Raw genomic sequence first — 15,443 nt, 5'->3', positions numbered from 1 at the left:
GCCTGTTCCTCCAAGGTGGCTGTTCTGATCTCAGAAACTCACCCAAGAGAGAATGGCGGATCCCGCCCAGGTCTCTGGCTTAAGGCGCTCTCTGGAGGTAGGCCCTCCACTTGCAGGGAAGGGACAGAGGAGGATGCTGAACCTGCTCTGTCACTCGTAAGCTTAGAGGATCGTGACCTGCGGCTCCCCTGGGAGTCATGGGGCTTGTGGCTCCTGGCTGGCTGCTCAGGTCTCAGAAACTCACCCAAGAGAAAATGGCCGTCACTGGCTTTTTCAATGACTAGGCTTTACTACATGGAGTGGAGGCCATACCTTCAACTCTTCGGTTCCTCTGTCTGTCTGTTGCAGATCTTAGGGCTTTTCGGCTTCTATAGTGGTATGAGACAAACCCCAATTCTTATTTTCTCATATCCTCTCTCTCTCTCTCTCTCTCTCTCTCTCTCTCTCTCTCTCTCTCTCTCTCTCTGTCTCTCCCTGTCTCTTGCTGTGTCTCTGCATCTCCCCCTCTCTTTCCTGTGTCTTTCCCTGTAATTTTCTCTTGGGGTTAACGATCTTGCCATATGGCTAAGCATGAGTAAAGCACCTTTAGGCAATCATAATTCCCATTCATCCCTATAATAATTTTCATCTGAGATGATGATTACTAGTTCTTATTACCTATTAGGTATTTGCCTGCAATATTTCATAATTGTATAAAACTACAGAGGTCTGTCCTATAGTAAATTATAGATTAAAATAAATATAAAAAATCAAATAATAAAAACTAATACTAAGATATAGTAACTAGGAAGATTATTACCCTTTTAATTTTAAATGTGTCATTTTGGTACAAGTCCAAATAGACACTGACATTGACAGTGTCAATGCTTGGTAGGGATGGCTACAGATGTGGTTTTTGGATGAATCACAAAGTGAAATTAGGAACATCACATTGAGAAGCAACCCCTACAGAAGGCATTAGAAACAATCTATGTGCTTATTTTTATTTGTTCAATTACTTAATCTATATATCTATTTCTTTTTCTAGGTTTAAATTTAAGGCTTTGACATTAGTGATACTGTAAAATAGTAAGTGTACTAAAAATTAAATTGTTTGGGTCACTCACAACTTCCTGTACTTCCTGATCAGGGGACCAAACACCTTCTGGTTTCTGGTTTCTGTAGTCACCTGTATGCATGTGGTACACACACACACACACACACACACACACACACACACACTCAGGCACACAGACATGCTAAAATGTAGACAAATAAACCATTCTTGCAGTACTTGCTTCCCATACAGAGAAGCAAAGTTATCAGTAGATGATGGGGTAGCTTCAAATGAAGAGGTTGTTACTGTCAGAGTAACTTTTATTCTGATGAAGAATTCCTAGTCTATGATGTACTGCCACTGCATAGTTAATGTGGCCACAGGCCAGTGTCCTCAACACCTTCTTTATTAAGTGGAAAGACAAAAGTTTAGTTGACCTTGGGATGTCCAAAAGTCCTATGTGATTCCTACAGAAGGAGCTTATGAGAATATAATTACTCCTGCGATGCACAGTTCTTTTTACAGACATTGTGAGAATCAAAATCAAGATCCATTTCTTTACCTCACTTATATAGTAGTCTGTTTGTCCATTTAAATGGTAGCTTCCTCTTGGCCTTTTGGAATACACTTCCTACTTCCTTAATTCTGGATTTTTGTGCACCTGACATTATAAATGAGGTAATTTATCAGCCAGGCTGAAAAATAATCGAAAGTATGTTCATATAAAGACTGGTAAACTATGGCTTTAGCCAGGTAGATGTTTGAACAGCTGTTATTAGCATAGGGAGAATTATGTACAGCTAACTCAAAATACCTTTGATTCCTTCAATGCTGTAATAAAACTGCAGTAAGATCTTCAATAGCTGGGTTCATTTTGGTGACTGCTTTTCATGAGACGAATTATTTTGTTATAAACAACTGTTAGAATTTCCTGATGGGACCTTAGCAGTAGTATTTAAATTGTTCAGTTTCTCTTCTTCAGTAAGACAGTTTAGGGCTTTCAATAGAATATGTTAATAATAAACTGTAATATTTGACATTACCACTCCATTGTAAGTTTGTTTGACTAGGTAGAGGTTCAGAAATTTACCTTGACTTTGTATGTTAAACTCAATTGATCAATCAGGATAGATATCAGGTGTCAGTAGTGAGAGTGATTAAAAAGAGGGGGCTATGAGAGTAATCAGAGTGATATATATATATATATATATATATATATATATATATATATATATGTTCTCAGGGGCAATGTTAACTAAAAATAAAATGCATTGTGTTTTAAGCAAATATAAATCAATTGATCATATATATTGTATTTTATATTATTGGCCACTGAAAGTATATATTATAAAACCAGCTCTATACTCGCTAGATATCTGCAACCTGTTACAAAGGGATAAAAGGTTTATTTTATAATTTCCATATACATTTTAGAAAGTAGTTGTCAAATTCTTCAAAAAGCTTGCTGAAGTTTTAATGGGAGGGATTCTTTTTAATTTCTCATCCTGGAAGGATTTCTAATTTAACTGTTTGATGTTTCTAGCTTTAATCTACAATATGGAAAATGCCTTGCTAGGGTCATCACCTAACATGAGTTACATGCTACTATATGTGATGTGGATTTTTAAAGCTCTGACATTTTATTGTTCCAAATACAGAAATACATTGAATTCTATATGTTTCTGTTGCATCCCTTGGATTTTATTCTGAAGATTTTTAAATTCCTTAAAATTTTCAAGGAAAATAATCATGTTGTCTGGTAAAACTGACAGTGTTTTATGATTTTCTGTCTTTTGTAAGAAATAATTTTATGCTATATAACAAGTCAAATTCAAACAATTTTGTACTTTTTCCTCTGTGATACAATTTTTTAATCAAAAATTTTTAATTAACTAAATACATACCCTAAGACTTTTCTATAGGGCCTTACCCCCCCCCCCCCAAAAAAAAAATCCATTCAGGGAATTTCCTACAACATTGGTGACTAACAGAATATGAAGGGTGGAAGTACACATGCCAACAGGTTTAATCACACATCAACCAGAAACTCAATTCAGGTCAAATCAGCTCAAAAATATTCAAGACAAATTCATGTCAAAAGAGCATTGTATTTTTAGGAAAGGAAAAAAAAATAACATAATTTTGGTCACTTTGTGATGTAAAGTTCTGAAGCAAATTAAACTTCTTTTGCATGCAACCATTAAATTTGAAAGGCAGCTTTGGGACATGAATATTTTATAATGTCACATCTGAAATTTAATTTCTACTTTCAGAGAGAATAAAGCATCCTGGTGTGACACATTCATCACCCTGTAGTGTCAGATGGGCCATCAGAGTGAGACTATGGCCTGCATCTGCCCAGGCTCCCAAGTGAAAGGTATGTTGAGCTCAGTCTTTAGCTGCAGCTTTGGTGCTAGCAGAGGTTCAGAGCCTATCCTTCCTTTTTCATGCAGGCGCTGTCGTTTGTGTATTAACATGAAGAGACCCTGCTGTGCCTTGTTCTGGTTTATTTAGTCCTTGAGGGACATTGCCTGCAGAAGTGCTTCTTAGTAGATCTAGAGTGAGAAACAAGGCCTCTTCAATAGAAGAAGAAGAAGAAGAAGAAGGAGGAGGAGGAGGAGGAGGAGGAGGAGCAGGAGGAGGAGAAGGAGGAGGAGGAGCAGGAGGAGGAGCAGGAGGAGGAGGAGGCGGAAGAGGAGGAGAAGGAGAAGGAGAAGGAGAAGGAGAAGGAGAAGGAGGAGAAGGAGAAGGAGAAGGAGAAGGAGAAGGAGAAGAAGAAGAAGGAGAAGGAGAAGGAGAAGGAGAAGGAGAAGGAGAAGGAGAAGGAGAAGGAGAAGAAGAAGAAGAAGAAAAAGAAGGAGAAGAAGAAGAAAGAATGACAGATAACTGGTGTTACAGCTCTATGAGCAAGTACTTTGCCAATCTAAGGGCACCAAACACTGCAGAGATGTTAATTAAATTATAACACCCCATGACCTGGAGAAAGTGCACAAAGCTTGGTGGAGTGGAGTAATTATGTAAAGCAGCCAAGAGGAAAACCCCAGATCCTAAGGCTTAAGCTATATTCAAACTGTGTGGTTGACTAATTTCTTGGAGGTTATGCAGGCATAATGTTGCTATACACAAATTTTTAATTTTCCTTAAAATTCTTCTTTGACTCATGAATTCCTCAGCTGTGCAATATCCCTCTTTCATTGTTTGTGATTTTATGGTTGTCTTTCCTCCTTTGATTTCTTGTTTGTTTTACTATGGTCAGAGAAGTTAATTTTAAAAAAATATTTTATACTTTAAATTATTTTATATTTTCACAATTAGTTTGTATGATTTCACTCCTGATCAATGCATACTTTAAAAAAAACTGGACTCATGGAAACAGGAGTAATGGTTGCCACAGACTGGGAGCAAAAGAAGGGGTAGGTACCATTCAGAGGATAAACAAATTTAATGGTCATATATATAAAATCTGAGAGGCTAACAGACAGCATGGAAATTGTAGTTAATATTATACTGCCTGCTTGATATTTGGAGAAAAAATAATGCTTGGGATTTCATAAATAGCCTTAGAATGAAAGGAAGTTAACTATTTAGGTTCTCTAGCTATATTCAGTTTAAGCAGTTATATTATTGAGTTACTAAAAGGAAAAAAGAAAATATCTAATTCTATAAAATTAATGATCATCTACTAGGAAGATTAGAGATGATTGTGATATGGAGGAAAGAAAGGGTCATAGAGGATGCATAAATTATTACTAGTGGTTAATTAATGCTTAGGGTTATTAGTTTTTAGGATTTTCCTTCTTTATATTATTATTATCATCATTAATATTATCTCTCTGTGCAAGTGTGTGCGAATGTGTGCAGATGTGTGTGTAGCTGACTATGGAAGCCAGAAGAGGATGTCAGATTCCTTGCTTAGAGCTGTAGTTCTAGGTGGTTGTGAGCTGCCAGATATGAGCACTAAAATACAACTCTGGTCCTCATGATAGAGTAACAAATAAATGCTTTTAACTCCTGAGTTCTCTCTCCAGACCTGTGTTTGGAGAATTTATGATAGCTAAAAAGAGTGAAATAAGAAGAAAATAAAATAAAATAATGGGGAGAAAATAGAAGGGAAGAGATAAAGGAAAAGCTTGGGGAAATGGATTTAATTGTATTTGACCCTTCATTGATATAATCTGCTTTTATTCATATCTTCCCTAAAAGTTAGTTACTTATTTCCCATTACAACTTGGATTTTTGCCTAGTCTATTACTCTTAGATCCATAAATGAAATCTATTGATTCTTTTAACTTGCCACACTGGCTGCATTTTACAAAATGGTGCTTCAAAAACCTCCCTTCCCAGGAGAGTCAGTGACATATGAAAATTGTCCCAAGGGATTCAGATTACTAGTTTATTTTACAGTGACATTTAGCCATTCTGACAAGTGCTTAATTATTTTATGTTTCTCTGTAAAGGTTGTCTCTGACAATATGTGTAAATCAAATAAATGAAAGTACCATAAGCCATTAGTCTTTTATTCTAGTTGGCATCTGTGATATCCGTTAATAATTTAGTACATTTGTTGACAATGGTGAAGTCAACACTGTTAATGCTGGAACTGGTTTCTCCCCAAGGATGAATTACACAGATGCTTATCTCTAATAAAGTTAAATCTAATGCCACAGGGCTGCATGTTATCCCACAATAAAGTAGCATAAATATTTCATGTTAGTTCATCCTACCATCATGCATGATATACCATACTGTGTTGTAATGTAAAGGAGAGACCATTATAAGCATGGGAAGTTCCATAATCAGTTACAGCCCTGTCAATGCTAGCCTCTTATGTACTGTTGATTATTTATCTTGTCTGGATCTTAATTTTCTCATGTATAAAACAAATGACTTTGTTTGGATATCAAAGGCCTTTTTAGTATTAAAATGAAGGTATTTTGTGTTTATAATCAAATCTCTACCCAAATTCAACCAATAGAGAGTATTCTTTCTCCTTTCATTAAGACCATTATTTCCCCAACTCTGTTTGCTTTCCATACTGTATAAAAGGTATAGAAGGGATTAAAATGCATTCATGAGACTATATTGGGAATTTTTGAAATATATGTAATTTTTAGGACAGAAAGAAAATCTGAGTAGAGTTTATTCCTGTGCTATTAGCAATGAAAAAATCTGAGTTTGTTATTTGAATACATGAGTTTGCCTAAGGTGATTTGAAGTGGAAATTTCTGATTGGGTTATGTGATGTAGACTCATGTGATATTTTACTGAAGCAAACTCATGTGATGTTTTACTGAAGCAAAACCTGTGGGAGAACACATGATGTTTGGAGAGAACGTAAGTAGGATTCGACAGACAGTGATGGGGTAGATGCTTGCATAGCTGGCAATGCTTCATGGGTCTCATTCTTCCCTGATCTTCATTTATTTTGTCGAGAGAGGCACAGCCAAGAACTTCTCAAGGCTGGTCCTGGTTGTTCCTGTTGACTCTCGACGATTTGGCGGAGACCTGGGAGTTTCCACTGGATTGTAACACTGATGCTGATTTGTGCTTGGTGACATGTTTGAACTGGACTGTTGGTATATTGACACTACTGAATTGGTCTGCTAATGTCCTGACAAAGGAGATTGGAATCCCCCAAAGAATTATTTCTAAACATGCCCACATCCCCTTGTCCTATTTATCATCTTGTCTCCCCTACCTTTGGACAGTGGGCTAGAACAGGGTTTAAAGCACTTGAGAAGCCTTACTAAAGTAGGTTTTGAAAAAAATCTAAGCCTACAGTGGTTTAAATAAGATGTGCTAAACGAATGAGTGCTAATGGAAAAATAAGGAAGATGGTGACAGGGGAAAGCTAATGCTTATTTCACTTGATTAACATTTATTGCAATATCTACAAGGTGTGAAAAACACTGTACTTGTTGCTATGCTAGCGAGTAACCACTGAAAGAAGAAAGTCCCTGCCCCCTGCTCTCATAAAACCATGCCCTAGGGTAGATGCAGATAGTAAAACAAACATTGTGATATGTGTTACTAAGAGTATTTTATTCAGATGAATTCTTACAGATATTTGCCAGATATTTGATAGGAGTTCCACTGCAAGTATTAGTATCAAAACAAAATTATAAAGTAAAAAAATTAAATCATATCTTTCTTTTGAGACATGAAGAAACAAATTGAATGAGATTTTTCAAAACTACTTTTCACTCTGGAGTCTGGTGGCCTCACAGGCTTCCTGCAGCACTCTCAGCTTCAGTTTTACCCCTCTTCTTCCATTTCTGCTTCACATTCACAGTTCGGAAAGAGAAGCCAACTCGATGATTTTCACATCATCGCTTTTTGGAAGGGGTTTTGTTTCAGGTCATTTCTGCTTTCAGATGTTGTTCAAAATGTAGATTGGTGACTTCTGAGCCAGCCTCCTTGTGAAACCATAAATGTCAGGGAAGGACATTGTATTAGACAAACATCTGCTCCCTCAAGAATGCAAACTTCCCCAGATGTTCCTTTTGAGACTGAGGCAGCATAACTGACTTACTCAGCTTTGATGATAAAGATTGGCTCTGAATAATGGCCCACATCAATCAGGGGGTACATTTAGAAATAGATCATAGTTAAAAACACTTTAATGTAGTTTTAAATGGAAACTTAAAACAATCAAACAACAAATAAGCAAACCTGGAAGCACTTTATGAAATCTAAAGGAATACATGTACTGAGAAAATGATATGAAATAATTATTAGTCTAGAAATATTTGTGGTACAACCCAAATATCTTATTTTTAAGTTGTGATGGACAGGAACATTTTAAAGATATGCCTATATATTTATGTTGCATACTTTTTATATCCTTAGTATTTCTTCCAGATGGGACCTATATTATTTGGGTAGAAATATATGATTTTGTTACTTTGAAAGTGTGATACAAGAAATCAAACAAGAAATGTATATTCAGAACTTCTGGTCATGATCTATCTGATGTTTCCCCTCAGTTAAAATCTCAGGTATTGGGTGGGGGAAAAGGACTGAAGCCCTAAGGGCCAGCAGAAAGAATGGAAACAGGCAATCTCAGGAGATAGGAGGTTGGGGGGACCCTCCAGAATGTATCAGAGACCTGGGAGGTGAGAGAATCTCAGTACTCAAAGGGAGGGACCTTAGATGAAATGCCTTATAGTGCAGAGAGTGAACTTGTAGAGCCCACCTCCAGCAGAAAGACAGGGCATCAAGTGAGGGATGAAGTTGGCATTCCACAGTCAAAACTCTGATCCAAAATTATTCCTGTCTTAAAGAACTGCAGGGATAGAAGTGGAGAGGAGCCTAAGGAAAAGAAGGTCCAGTGACAGGCCCAAAGTGGGATCCAGCTACAGGGGAGGCCCCAAGTCCTGACACTATTACTGAGGGTATAGAGTGCTCACAAAGGGACTTATCATGACTGCCCTCCGAAAGACCGAACAAGCAGCTGAGAGAGTCAGATGCAGATATTTGCACCCAACCAATGGACAGAAGCTGCTGACCCCTGTGGTTGAATTAGGAGAAAGCTTCTTAAGCTAAGGAGGAGGGCAACCCTGTAGGAGGACCAGCAGTCTCAATTAACCTGGACCCCTGAGATCTCTCAAACACTGGACCACCAACCAGGCAGCATACATCAGCTGATATGAGGCCCCTAACATGTATACAGCAGAGGACTGCCGGGTCTGGGTTCAGTCAGAGAAGATGCACCTAATCCTCAAGAGACTTGAGGCCCCAGGGTGTTTAGAGGTCTGGTGTGGTGGGTGGTAGTTGGTGGGGACATTCTTGTGGAGACAGGAGGTTGGGGAGGAGATATGGAATGTGGAACAGTTGGAGAGTAGACTGGTAGGGGAATACAATTTAGAGTGTAAAAATAAATAAATAAATAAATAAATAAATAAATAAATAAGTAAATAAAAGATTAAAAAAAGTCTCAGGATAATGAACTGCTTCTGTTTCTCTTCCTGTTTGTAATTAAGGGGTCATGGGAAAGAATGTCTCAGGAAAAACATTGTTTTTCAGAAGGCAATGCTATTTCCTTGGCAGGCAAGTGCTGAGTTTGCTATCAAGTTGAGATATTTTTAAGATATAGAGGAAGTTTTGGCAGTAGGTATAGAGCAGGTTTTCAGACTGACAGAAACAAATATGCATAGAGTTTACTTGTAAATTTATGAGGGATTTTATACATACATATGTATATTTTCATTTTCTTCTTTTTTGGTCTTGTTTTGTGTTTCCATTATAAGATGATAAAATACCTCCTTAAAAGCAGATGCATTAGTAGGTTTCTATCACTGTGACAAAATTTCAGAGCTAGTCAACTTCCAGGAAAAAGAAATTAATTTGGCCCATGATTTCAGAGGATCAGTGTAGTGTCATGGCTTTAGGCCGTTGGGGAGGCAGGGACATTATGTGAGGAGGGAAAGGAAAGGCGGTCACTCCATGGAAGCTAGGAGAGACAGAAAGAGGAAGAAAAGACAAGGCAGAGAGAAAGAGGAGACAGTTATAGATAGATGATGGAGATAGATGATAGAAAGATGATAGGCGGATAGATGATAAATAGGAAGGTGATAGGTGATAGATGATAGATAGATAGATAGATAGATAGATAGATAGATAGATAGATAGATAGATAGATAGAATGAGATACCATGGACAAGATATATCCTCCAAATATGCCTTCTGTGATGTTTTCCCTTTATTCAATAATATATATTAAGGGAGCAAAAGTTAAATTGTCATTATAAGTTAAAATGACAGCTTCTCTGTCATTCCTTGGAGACCTAATCTCAAACTATTTCCATTTCCTTGTCCTCTGTCTCTTACAATTTTTGTGCCTTCTCTTCCTCAATGTTCCCTGAGCGCTTGATGTAGAACTTGTGTTGTAGATTTATCTGCTGGGGCTGGGCTCCCTCAGAGCAGCTGATCTCTGCATTGTGTCTAGTTGTAGTTTTCCATAAGACTCTCTAGTTGCTGAAAGGAGATGCTCACTCAGTGTGGGATGATAGCTATACCTAATCCTCGGAATTGAGTAAGACCAGAAATCATGCGGGTCTATTCAAATGTGGGTAGTAGATTCTTCTTTAAGATCTGTGAACTTACTAGCCCTGGGTAGTTGGCCAGATTTCTAATATTACACATGATTTCTCTTTTGTTGAGAAGGCTTTATGTTCATTAGACAGCTGTTGATTACCACCAAAATATGAGTGGCACTATTGCACCTCTAGAAATATCTTCCCATGCTGGTCATTGTAGTGGCTTATAGACATCACAGCACGATAGTATTATGGATTGCTTCTTCCCCTTGTTAGCACTCTCAGTACCTTTTGGTAATGTGGAAGCCAGATTGTAGGAAGGAGACTGCCAGATTAAATCCAGCTCACATCTTCATAGTTATAGCTTAAAATAAAATAATGATTCCTTGAGGCTTTATTAGACATCCTTAGTGGGTTTTTTTGTCCTTCTTTCCTTTTCCTCTTTCTAAGTTGAGCTTCTTTTCTCTCTTCAATGGGAGACTCATTCCTCATTTTCCCATTTCTCCCCTCACTTCATCTGTATCCTGCCAGTCCCCTATCTTCCCCTCTTCATGCCCAAACAAGACATAAATAATCATAATATTGACAGACATGCTAACATGAAAGAGATAAATCTCACAGAGTACTGGCTCTAGACAAACAAGTATAAGGAACAAATGATTGCAGAGAGGGAGAGAACTAGTCTTCCCCAGGAATGCACCCCCTGAATTGTTATCCCATATAGAGTGTTCAGCCCTGAAATCATATACATACAAGTAATGTTAAAGTGATTCAGAAGACTGTATTTACATATTCATACACATATTTTAACACTAATAGTTATAATAATATTGAGGTCATCAATTTGAGAGGGATTGGAGGAAGAAAAGGACACTAGAAAAGTGATTTAATTATATTTCAATTAAAATTGAAAAGATAAAATAAAGCAAATAGTAGAGGTTTTGCTTTGTGCTGTATTTTGAAGATTTTCATAGTTCTGAATCCCTTGAGGTTACATTCTTAGCCATATGCAATGCAGTGTTTTATATGTCTCTAGCTCCTTATCCTAATTTTCTAAGTAAGTGAGACATGGTCTCTGCTGGTGAATTCTCAAAATTTTGTTTGACATCTCAGGATAGGGTTTTCATGGTCTTTAGTTCCACTAACAGGTAGCTCAACAACTTAAAGTTTTCTACCCTGGGTTTTCATTACCTAAATTTCAATTAGAAAAGAAAATACCATTTCCAGTCTAAAGCTATCAACTATATCCCATTTATATCATTTTTGCAGTTCTTTTCAGCATAATTATATTTAATGTCTTCTTTTCTTTGGAAGGTTTGGTTTACATTTTCTTAGGGATAAGAAAACTCCTGATCTGATACTTAATATTCTATGATACAATGCTCTTTTGCATATCTTTAAGGGTCAGCATACTTTCCCATTCCATAGTGTACTTAATTCCTATATGTTATGTCAATGTGCATATTTTGGATTCTAAAAAGTAAATTTTATAGACTACTGAATTTTATTTAATAGAGTTTTAAAATACTACACAATTTTCATTTTTTTACTTTATATTAATTCAAAAGTACTTATTACATGTCCTGAGTATGTTGCTGTGGGGAGATCAGTTTACTATCTGTGTGGTGTGTTTATGCTTATGAACAAAACTATAATACAGAACTAAAAATACCCCGAGAAAAGTATGGTCAAAACACTTTAGGACATAAGTCAATTAGTTTTCATTTGAGGAACTGAGAATATCCCATAATTTTCTGTGGAAGAAATATTCATATCATTCTAAAAATTAATTTTCAATGATATTTTTAAAAGAAATCCTGAATATTATGTATTTGAAAAATAAGAAAGCTGACATCATTACACATGGAACATGCCCTCCACCAATGTTACCATTAACGGTAATGGATGGCTCAAAATTCAATCTTTTTCACTTTGACTCATTACTATTAATGAGACAAAATGAAAGAAAATGCCAGATAGTCCTCCTGGAAAAATAGAAAAGGTGAAAATGAGAAATATGAGCTGAGGTTTTAATTTGTAACTCTGAATATAATGAGGTAGAATACTGCCTCTGTAATTTATCAAAAATGTTAGCCCTTAACTTCCTTATTGCTATTTTGTTCTCGTTCTATTTCGGTTGTACTTTCTACGGTTTTCAGCTAACATCTTCTTACCAAGAGATCCTAAATAGGTAATTGTAAGACCAATACATGAAACTGTTAAAAAGATAATATTATCCTATTTTATTTCACTCTTGTCATTGTCTTTAAAAGCCAATATGGGCATAAAATATAGAAAATTATGGATACCTATTCTAGAAAAGGGATATTTAATACAGCCTTACTGTGTGAGTGTCTTCTGGCGGTACCAAGGTCTAGGTGACTTCCTGTTTTTCGATGTCGCTTTCTTCTTTTACTTGACTTTTGTATTACCAGGGTGAGCAGAAGGGAGAAGAAAACTTAACACTGAGCTATATATTACTGTGGGAGTCTTTTATTTTGTCTTTGCAATTTGACTCTTCTCTTTTAAATGTCTACTTGGAGGAAATCTCTCATTTTCTAAAACAAATGAGCTATGTCACTAGGCCTCTTTCTAGCAGAATGTCTAGAAAAATATGTAATGAAAAGCTCTTTAACTATTCTCCTACATACTTCCACACAGGCTCATTAAGATCTAATGAAAAACTAGAAATTAAATATGTACAGGGGCTAGGTATATGGCTTAGTTTTCGACCTCTTCGCAAGCGGATGCAAGGCCCTGGGTTGGATACTCAGATTCAATAAAAGCCATGGTAATTGTAAGTTGGTGTGTTTTGTCCTTTTACATTTTTAAACTTTTGTCACTGAATCACTTACTTATTTTTCTTGCTAATTTAAACCCATGCCATGTCTGCTATCTTCAAACATTTTGCCATTCTCACTCAACAGCACCAGGACACCATAATCCATCATCTTGATTGTCAATGAATTCAGCACTGCTGTCACCAATAAGAAAAACTTATATTACTTCAATGAGGGAGTGTTTAAAAAAAGCACAAATTTAAGACATGAGTACAAACTTTGTTTCTTGGAAAGTCAAAAATACCAGTTGTCAACATCAGAAGATGGTGAGTTTACCTCAAGTAGTAAAGCCCTAGTTATTCAATTTGAAAAAAAAATCATTTATTCAGATGGCTTGAGATATAATAACTGACATTTAATTTTTACTTCAGTTACTATGTTAAATATACAACTATGTAGATCCTGCATTCCTCAGGACTCACAAGTCAACTAAAACAACTTCTGTCCATAAAACAGTATTTATTCCAGGTTATTTGTTGTCTCAAAGCAAAACAAAACAAAACAAACAAATAATATAAAAAAGACAGAGATAACATGCTAAGAGGTTAGTAGAAAGATTTCCTCAAACCTGGTCCTTTGTATTCTTTTAAAACACCAATGTTCCATTGTTTCCTGAGCACGATGGTATTTACCTTATGTGCAAAACAAGACAAGGGAGACAATTAGAATTTGCCTTGCTTCTTGGCAGTAGAGACAGTTTACAACCCTCATGTGAGCTAGCAAAACACTACCAAGAAGATGATTACCCAACAATAAAATCTTCTCATTCTCATTAAGGCCAAGTAAATGAATTATTGAGTGGAAAAATGAATCTTAATTATATATAATGTGCTTGTTCAGCCTACAGTTGCTAACTTTATTGTGTGTACCTCTGCTTTCTTTTAATATTGTAATACCTACTCTTTTATGATAAAACCTTCCTGGTTAAATTAATAATACCCAATTTCTTTATAGCAAGTGCATATTGTAGCTCTCTAACCTTTGTCTTATAGATCTCCACTGATTATCATTCTAATTAAAGTTTTCTAAATTTTTATCTAAAAAAGTCCTTCAATACTTTAACTAGATTAAATGTATGTAAAATACCGAACCTATACAGAAACATTCTAACAGGGCTTTTTTTGTGATGGATTCCAGAGAGTGAAAATGTGTGTGCACATGCAGACACACACACACACACACACACACACACACACACACACATCTCAAATGTATATATAAAGTCTAGCACTAACTTTTGAGAAAATTCACTGTTCCTAGGAAGTTATTTGCAGCTCATTATCTGTATTGGTAAACTTAAAAAAATACTCATGAGAAACCTTCTACTTTGAAAGCCTCTCTTGGATATTAAATTCCTATTTATTACATTTTCCTCAGGACGGCCTAACTTCTAATAATTCACTTCCTAATGTATGTAGTAAATGATAGAGAGATTGTATTCTTCAGATAGTTGAGGCCACTAACCTTCTCTTTGCAAATTCTTGGTAGCTCATTATATGGCAAAGAATAGGATATTGGTTTGAATATTTTATGATAAATGAATTTCCTGTTTTTAAAAATAGTTAGGACTTTCCACAGTCAATGATATACATAGTGAATAAATCACACCTAATGTTCTAAATGCAGCCATCTGCAACAGTTGTTAAAAAAATAATTTTTAGTATATTAAGTTTTGACTAGAACCATATAAAAAATGGAAAATACAAAAGACACTCATAAAACATTTTGAAATAAATGTTGTCTAAATTAGCACACGTCATGAGAAATGCCATATTGTCAACATATTCATGGATATTTCTTAATCAATCAATTAACCTTCCCCCAAGTTAACCTAGGATAAAACTGTTTGATGAAACATGATGTTCACTGTACAGTATGAATAGATCGTTACATTATGCTATATGACCCATAGATTTATCTTATATGCACAGAGAGAGAGACAGAATACAATTCATGCGTTCTAGCTCTATAGCTACCCCCCAAATCCAAGTTCCCTATAGTCATTTCCTATAATCTATTCTCCATTCTCTTTCCTTTAGGATATGTCAAGTGTTTAAGAATTTAACCAACAACTTAATATTTTAAAATTTGTTTCAAGTTCATTTATTTTATTTTAAGATTTATTTATTTTATGTTGTGTGAGTACATTGCCACTGTCTTCAGACTCACCATAAGAGGGCATTGGATCCTATTACAGATGTTTGTGAACCACCAAGTAGTTGCTTGGAATTGAACTTATGACCTCTAGAAGATCAGTCAGTGGTCTTAACCACTGAGCCATCTCTCCAGCTCTCATGTTTATTTTTTAAGTTCTTTAATATTGATTAGAGCCTAGGGAATAGATCGCAAAAGTTATAGAGTTTCCTAAATTCCAAGGCAGAATATCCTAGATTATCCTGTGACATTTAAACATGGTCTTAAACTTATTTCTAGTCATTTCCTTTTCATGAAAAGCCATTTTTAAGCTCAGGTGACAGCAGATGCTGGAGAGGTTGTGGAGAAAGAGGAACATTACTTCATTGCTGGTGG

The sequence above is a fragment of the Mastomys coucha genome, unplaced genomic scaffold, assembly GCF_008632895.1.
Source record: "Mastomys coucha isolate ucsf_1 unplaced genomic scaffold, UCSF_Mcou_1 pScaffold18, whole genome shotgun sequence".
In the NCBI taxonomy this organism is placed as follows: Eukaryota; Metazoa; Chordata; class Mammalia; order Rodentia; family Muridae; genus Mastomys; species Mastomys coucha.
This window is presented reverse-complemented; position numbering follows the sequence as displayed.